Below are 6,163 nucleotides of genomic sequence, written 5' to 3'. Positions count from 1 at the left end.
AAGTCATAAATCATAAAATTTGATGTTTCAGGAGAACGTTTTAAAGTTTAAAAATATAATACAATGTATTAAAAATAAATATCAAGCCACTTATTGAACTTTTTACTGTGCAACAAATCTTTTTAGGTAAAACCTGAAGGTTTTTTCTACATTTGAAAAATATTTAGTATACTTAAAAAAATAATTAAACAATACCTTTTCTTCAATATGTAAAGACAATACTCTCTGCCCTGTAGCAGGTAAATATTAAGTAAAAAATATGCATCTTTTGCTGAGATATAGTACATTTTCTGGGCATTTCGAAAACATGCACAACTGAAAATTTACGATTTTTTATTTACGACGTTCTTGAAAGGAGTGAGCGATATGTGAGATCGAAGTGTCATTAGGTAGGGAAGGCAACGAAAGAGACAATGGTATGCACATGTGAGGAGAATGAAACCATCCAGACTCCCCCATATTGCATTGCACGGTCAACCCCAAGATACCAATGAGATGGATTGACAGTTGGGAATCGACATCACAGGGGGCTAATCCCTCTTAAAAACAGGCCACAAGGCCTACACCAAAAAGAAAAAGAAGTATAATTTATATTTGAAGCACTAACTTTGTGATTTTCCATTTTATAATTAAAATGTAACTTTGTTTTAATAATAATAATAATAATAATAAAACCCTTATCCGCACCCCAATGGTGCATAGGGCACTGCGTCATATAAACGCAGTGTTATCTTGATCGTTTACACATGAAGGAAAGGTGATCAGCCCTCCGCTTCAGGTACCAGTCCAGGGTAATATTGAATAAATATGACAGTGAAAAAATCACTTATATTTATTTTACCCCCCTTGGGAATCGAACTCGGGACCTCCAGAACGGTAGCCGAGCGTGCTGACCATGCTGTTTTAAAATCACTGTAAATATTTTATTATAACATATTTATAATGTTTACAGCGAAGACATTATAATTAAGTTTTAGTAAAATATTTATAGTGATTTTAAAACAAAGTTACATTTTAATTATAAGAAAAAGAAGTGTTTATCACATAAAACGGGCAGTAACTGAGCGTGCCACCAACTGAGGGTGTTAATAACGAAGGTGCCAACAATTATTGCCATGAATTAGGTATGCCAATAACAGGAGGTACCAATGTTGTCAAACACTAAAGGTGGCAATAACTGGAAGAGCCAAGAATACTCCCGTTTACCCTATATTCAATAATAATAATATAAAACCCTTATCCGCACCCCAATGGTGCATAGGGCTCTGCGTCATATAAACGCAGTGTTATCTTGATCGTTTACACATGAAGGAAAGGTGATCAGCCCTCTGCTTCAGGTACCAGTCCAGGGTAATATTGAATAAAAATCACTTATATTTATTTTACCCCCCTTGAGAATCGAACCCGGGACCTCCAGAACGGTAGCCGAGCGTGCTGACCATGCTGTTTTAAAATCACTGTAAATATTTTATTATAACTTAATTATAATGTCTACAATGAAGATATTATAATTATGTTATAGTAAAATATTTATAATGATTTTAAAAGAAAGTTACATTTTAATTATAAGAAAAAGAAGTGTTTATTATATAAAATGGGCAGTTACTGAGCGTGCCACCAACTGTGGGTGTTAATAATAGTTATGCCAATAATAGGAGGTACCAATAACCAATGTTGTCAAACACTAAAGGTGCCAATAACTGGAAGAGCCAAGAATACTCCCGTTCACCCTATATTCAGGCGGTATTAAATAAAACAAAGGTTAAATACAAATATTATTTTTATTTGCTAATAATGCAATAATTAATAAATAATTCAATAAATAAATAAGTTAAACATGTCAATTAATACTTTGTGAGAATTAAATAAATTAACGGTGAAATAAATAAACAATCAACATATGTATTTTAAATAAAATGTTTTACTCATTAAATAACAATAAATTAATAAATAAGACCTACCTAATTGTGAATAAATACATTTTGAACTAATTAATTAAAAGAACAACTAATTAAACAGATTACAATTCGTTTTTATTTTTGTGTATTAATTATTTAAAAGTAGGAAAAATTATGTATTTCGGTGAAAGCCGACATCGGGGCCGAGCTGCTGCACAGGGATTTGCGCTTAGAAGCTGAGGGTAAAATGTACAGAATTTCCGAAAAAAAAATCAAAGGGTCTTCAAGAAATTCAATAGGAAAAAAATATTTTTTTGATTCTAAGATTTCGAAGGTAGCATTTGTTTGTTGGTCTCGCGAAATTTCTTGCACCAGGTCTCGCTTTCTCTACAGTCGGCCCTGATTATGTTGGCAGACATTTTATATGTTTAATTAAGTATTATATTACATTATTTAATGAATATAACTTGTCCGACTCCGTAGTGTAATGGTCAGCACGCTCGGCTACCATTCTGGAGGTCCTGGGTTCGATTCCCATGGGGGTCAAATAAATAAAAGTGATTTTTTTCACTCTTATATTTATTCCATATTACCCTGGACTGGTACCTGAAGCGGAGGGCTGATCACCTTTCCTTCATGTGTTAACGACCATGATAACACTGCGTTTGTATGATGCAGTGCCCTATGCACCATTGGGGTACGGATAAGGGTTTGAATGAAGGAATATAATATGAATACAGACTACCTACTTTAGGGGATGGTTTCTCATTATATATTTTAACATTCTAACAAAATATAAAGTCGCTAAGGGTAGTTTGTGATTAGGTATCGACCAAGTCAGATGTTATTTAGTTCAAACCTTGTCGTCAACCCTTTTTGTGACATTTCTGAACACAAAAATCAATTGAAGACTTTGGGATAAAAACAACGAATGTCATATATTTTTTCATCTTTAGTTTCATTGTCTTTGAATATGTTATATTTCATTGTCTATGAATATTTTCATTGTCGTGTTGTATAAGGGTAAGAAGAATGAATTTAGGCGACTGTAAAAGGAAATTATAAAAAAAAAATCATATGTCCTTTAAAATTGGTTAGAAAATATGAATTTTATATTGTTTTCTGTAAAAAGATGATATGTGCTTTTAACTCAAGGTCTTCAATAATTAAAGAAAAAAAATAAAAAAATAAAAACAGTAAAATAAGATGAAATGGTTTCTGTAGGCACATAAGAGTAATAACCTCATCTTATTTTTTTTTTCGATTGAACAAATTATTTTATGTATGAGCGGTTTTAAAATAAACTTATCGAATCAATTACATAATTGGACAATACCCTGTTCTTGTTTTTTTTTACAGGTAAAAAAATGTTTTTTTTTAAGTCACCGAAATGTACATAGCACCTTATTCGTTTCATGCGTGGACCATATTTGAAGAACGTAATTTACAAAATTACCGCAGCTCCCATTTCAATTAAAAAGTGTGCAAAAAACAGTACGAGCTATTAATTGTTTCAAATTGGTAACAGTAATTACTTGATAATTATTAAAAACAGTAATGACATTCAATTTGTAAAACAAATAGATAAATATTACTTTCGTCGAGCGAAAATTACACCGATTAAATTCAAATTATGATCCCAAATTCTCGCTTGAGAAAATTAAGATAAAATCTACACAAGATATTTAATAAGACTGTTTTTTTTACTTGGGTATCAGGTTATTGCTCTGAATTGGTAATAAGTTAGAAAATAAAGCGATTAGTGCGGGAATACACTTGCAGATCAAAAACAGCTGGAAGCTTCAATTTGCCGCAGTTTATTCAGCAATTTCAATTAAAAATGTCATTCTGGTCGCAATCGACCGCAAGACGGTTGTAGAGGTCCTCACAAAAAAGTTACATTTCCAAAATTGCACAAAAAATATGTTTTACTTTACATTTAGACCTGAAATGGAAACTTAGTTTTCGAAACTAATTGTCATAAAAATAAACTCAAGTGGTGAAAAAAACAAGTGTTTTCTTCAATAAAATCATCATGTCTTACTTACCACAAAGTAAATTTCGGAATAAAAAATAAAATAAAAAATCACTTAAATGCAAATCTGTTATTTTTACTGTGTTCTATCGAAATCTTAATTAAAGTTGCGACAAAATGTGACCAATCGTGTGTTAAACTAATATGAAATCATTAAATCACACCAAAACGTAAAAAAATTTACAAGCTAGAATTCACGATTACTTAAAATCATTCATAATAGAAATGTAACGTTTTGGTGAGGACTTCCACATTTGCAGCCAAAAATGCAAAATTCGCGTTGAATTCTATTTTCGTGCTGAAATTGCAGAATTCCCAACCGGCTACTGTGTGTTTCCGGACTTAAAAACTGATATATTATAAACAATAAATAAAATAAAAAATAAATAAAAAATAAAGTAGGTATTCTTTATCATGGATGATAATATTCTCAATTAGTAGTGAAAAATACGTTTATCTTCATCATTTTTCTAATACAATATATTTTTTAAACCCGATCACTTCGAAGTGAATTTAATATTCAAACTTTCACCATGAATAAATATTTAATTTAACATATAATTTCATTGCGATGTCAGTACATTTAAAATTTAACCTAGTCTAACTATAAATATTTTTCTGATATAAAATATCGGTCGATAAGGTACGCTAATTCGTGGTTTCTCTAGAATAAACTTGTGACAAGGAAGGATTTGAAAGTATTACCGCATAACACTATACTTATCATTCATCATTCACTTAGTATAATACTTTTAAAGTGGTATTACACAAGTGAAGGGTGAATGATAAGGAGAGTGTTATATTATCATACCACAAAGTTAACAATGCTTTTATTATACAAAATATATTACCGCATAAGATTAAATTGGCAATTTGTTTTTTAAGCTATTTCAATCCGTTCTTCAGTGGATGAAAATTTTAAAAATTAGATCGTCTCAAAATGTGTATGCAGAAAATAAAATACAGCGTTAGAAATTGAGACAAAATGTCGCACATAAGTATAAACCAATATTATCCAATCCATATGAGCAAGCTGTCAATGCAATGAGAATGATTTGATTGCTTTTATTACATGCACTGCCAAAATTATGAGGTGCATACTAAAGTTATATTCTTGATTATTTAAATGATTATGTCTTACGAAGCAATTTCAAAGAAAACTAATACTATCGCTCACTCCTTTCAAGAACGTCATTAATAAAAAAATGTCAATTTTCAGTTGTGCGTGTTTTCGAAATGCCCATAAAATGTACTATATCTTGGCAAAAGAGGCATATTTTAAATTTAATATTTACCCGCTACAGGGCAGAAAGTGTTGTTTTTGCATTTTGAAGAAAAGGTATTGTTTAATTATTTTTTTAAATATACTAATTATTTTTCAAATGGAGAAAAAACCTTCTGGTTTTACCTAAAAAGATCTGTTGCACAATAAAAAGTTCAATAAGTGACTTGATATTTATTTTTAATACATTGTATTATATGTTTAAACTTTAAAAACGTTCTCCTGAAAAATCAAGTTTTTTGATTTATGAAGTTCTTGAAAGGAGTAAGCGATATATCCTTTGAAGGTTGCAAGCGTAAATATTTAAAAATCACTAACTACGTAAAAATGCCACGCTCAGACTATGACAGCGCGCCGCTCAGGCTTGTCAACTTGACGATTAACGCACTTGCTAGTCCTAAGAATAAAAGTTGCGGGCAGGTATTCGGCTGTCAAAACTCAAAACACAGTAAGGGACATTTTTGGACTAAGTAGATTCTACTTAGTCCAAAAATGCAAAAAAAACGTACTACAAAAATGTCCCTTACTGTGTTTTAAGTTTGGACAGCCGTATTCACCCTAACGGTATATGTATAGTATTAGTTGAACATTATTTATTGATTCGGCATTAACTTTGTGGAATGACATGATTATTTTATTAAAAATGAAACACTTGAATATACCACTTTAATGAGTTTTGTTTTATTTACGACTAGTTTCGAAAACGACAGATGTTTTCATCTTCTGGTACAAATTAAAACCGTTTTAATAGATTATACTTAAACTGTTAATTGAACTGTTTTTTGTAGATTTGTTTTAATTTGTACCAGAAGATTAAAACATGTGTCGTTTTCGAAACTAGTCGTAAATAAATTCAAACTCATTAAAGTGGTATATTCAAGTGCTTATTTTTTAATAAAATAAGTATTAGTTGAAGTTTATTCGATCCGTTCAGTCGAGTACTCGCAA

This window comes from Brachycentrus maculatus, unplaced genomic scaffold, assembly GCF_059751285.1.
Source record: "Brachycentrus maculatus isolate JH-2025_06_01 unplaced genomic scaffold, ASM5975128v1 h1tg000282l, whole genome shotgun sequence".
NCBI lineage: Eukaryota > Metazoa > Arthropoda > Insecta > Trichoptera > Brachycentridae > Brachycentrus > Brachycentrus maculatus.
This window is presented reverse-complemented; position numbering follows the sequence as displayed.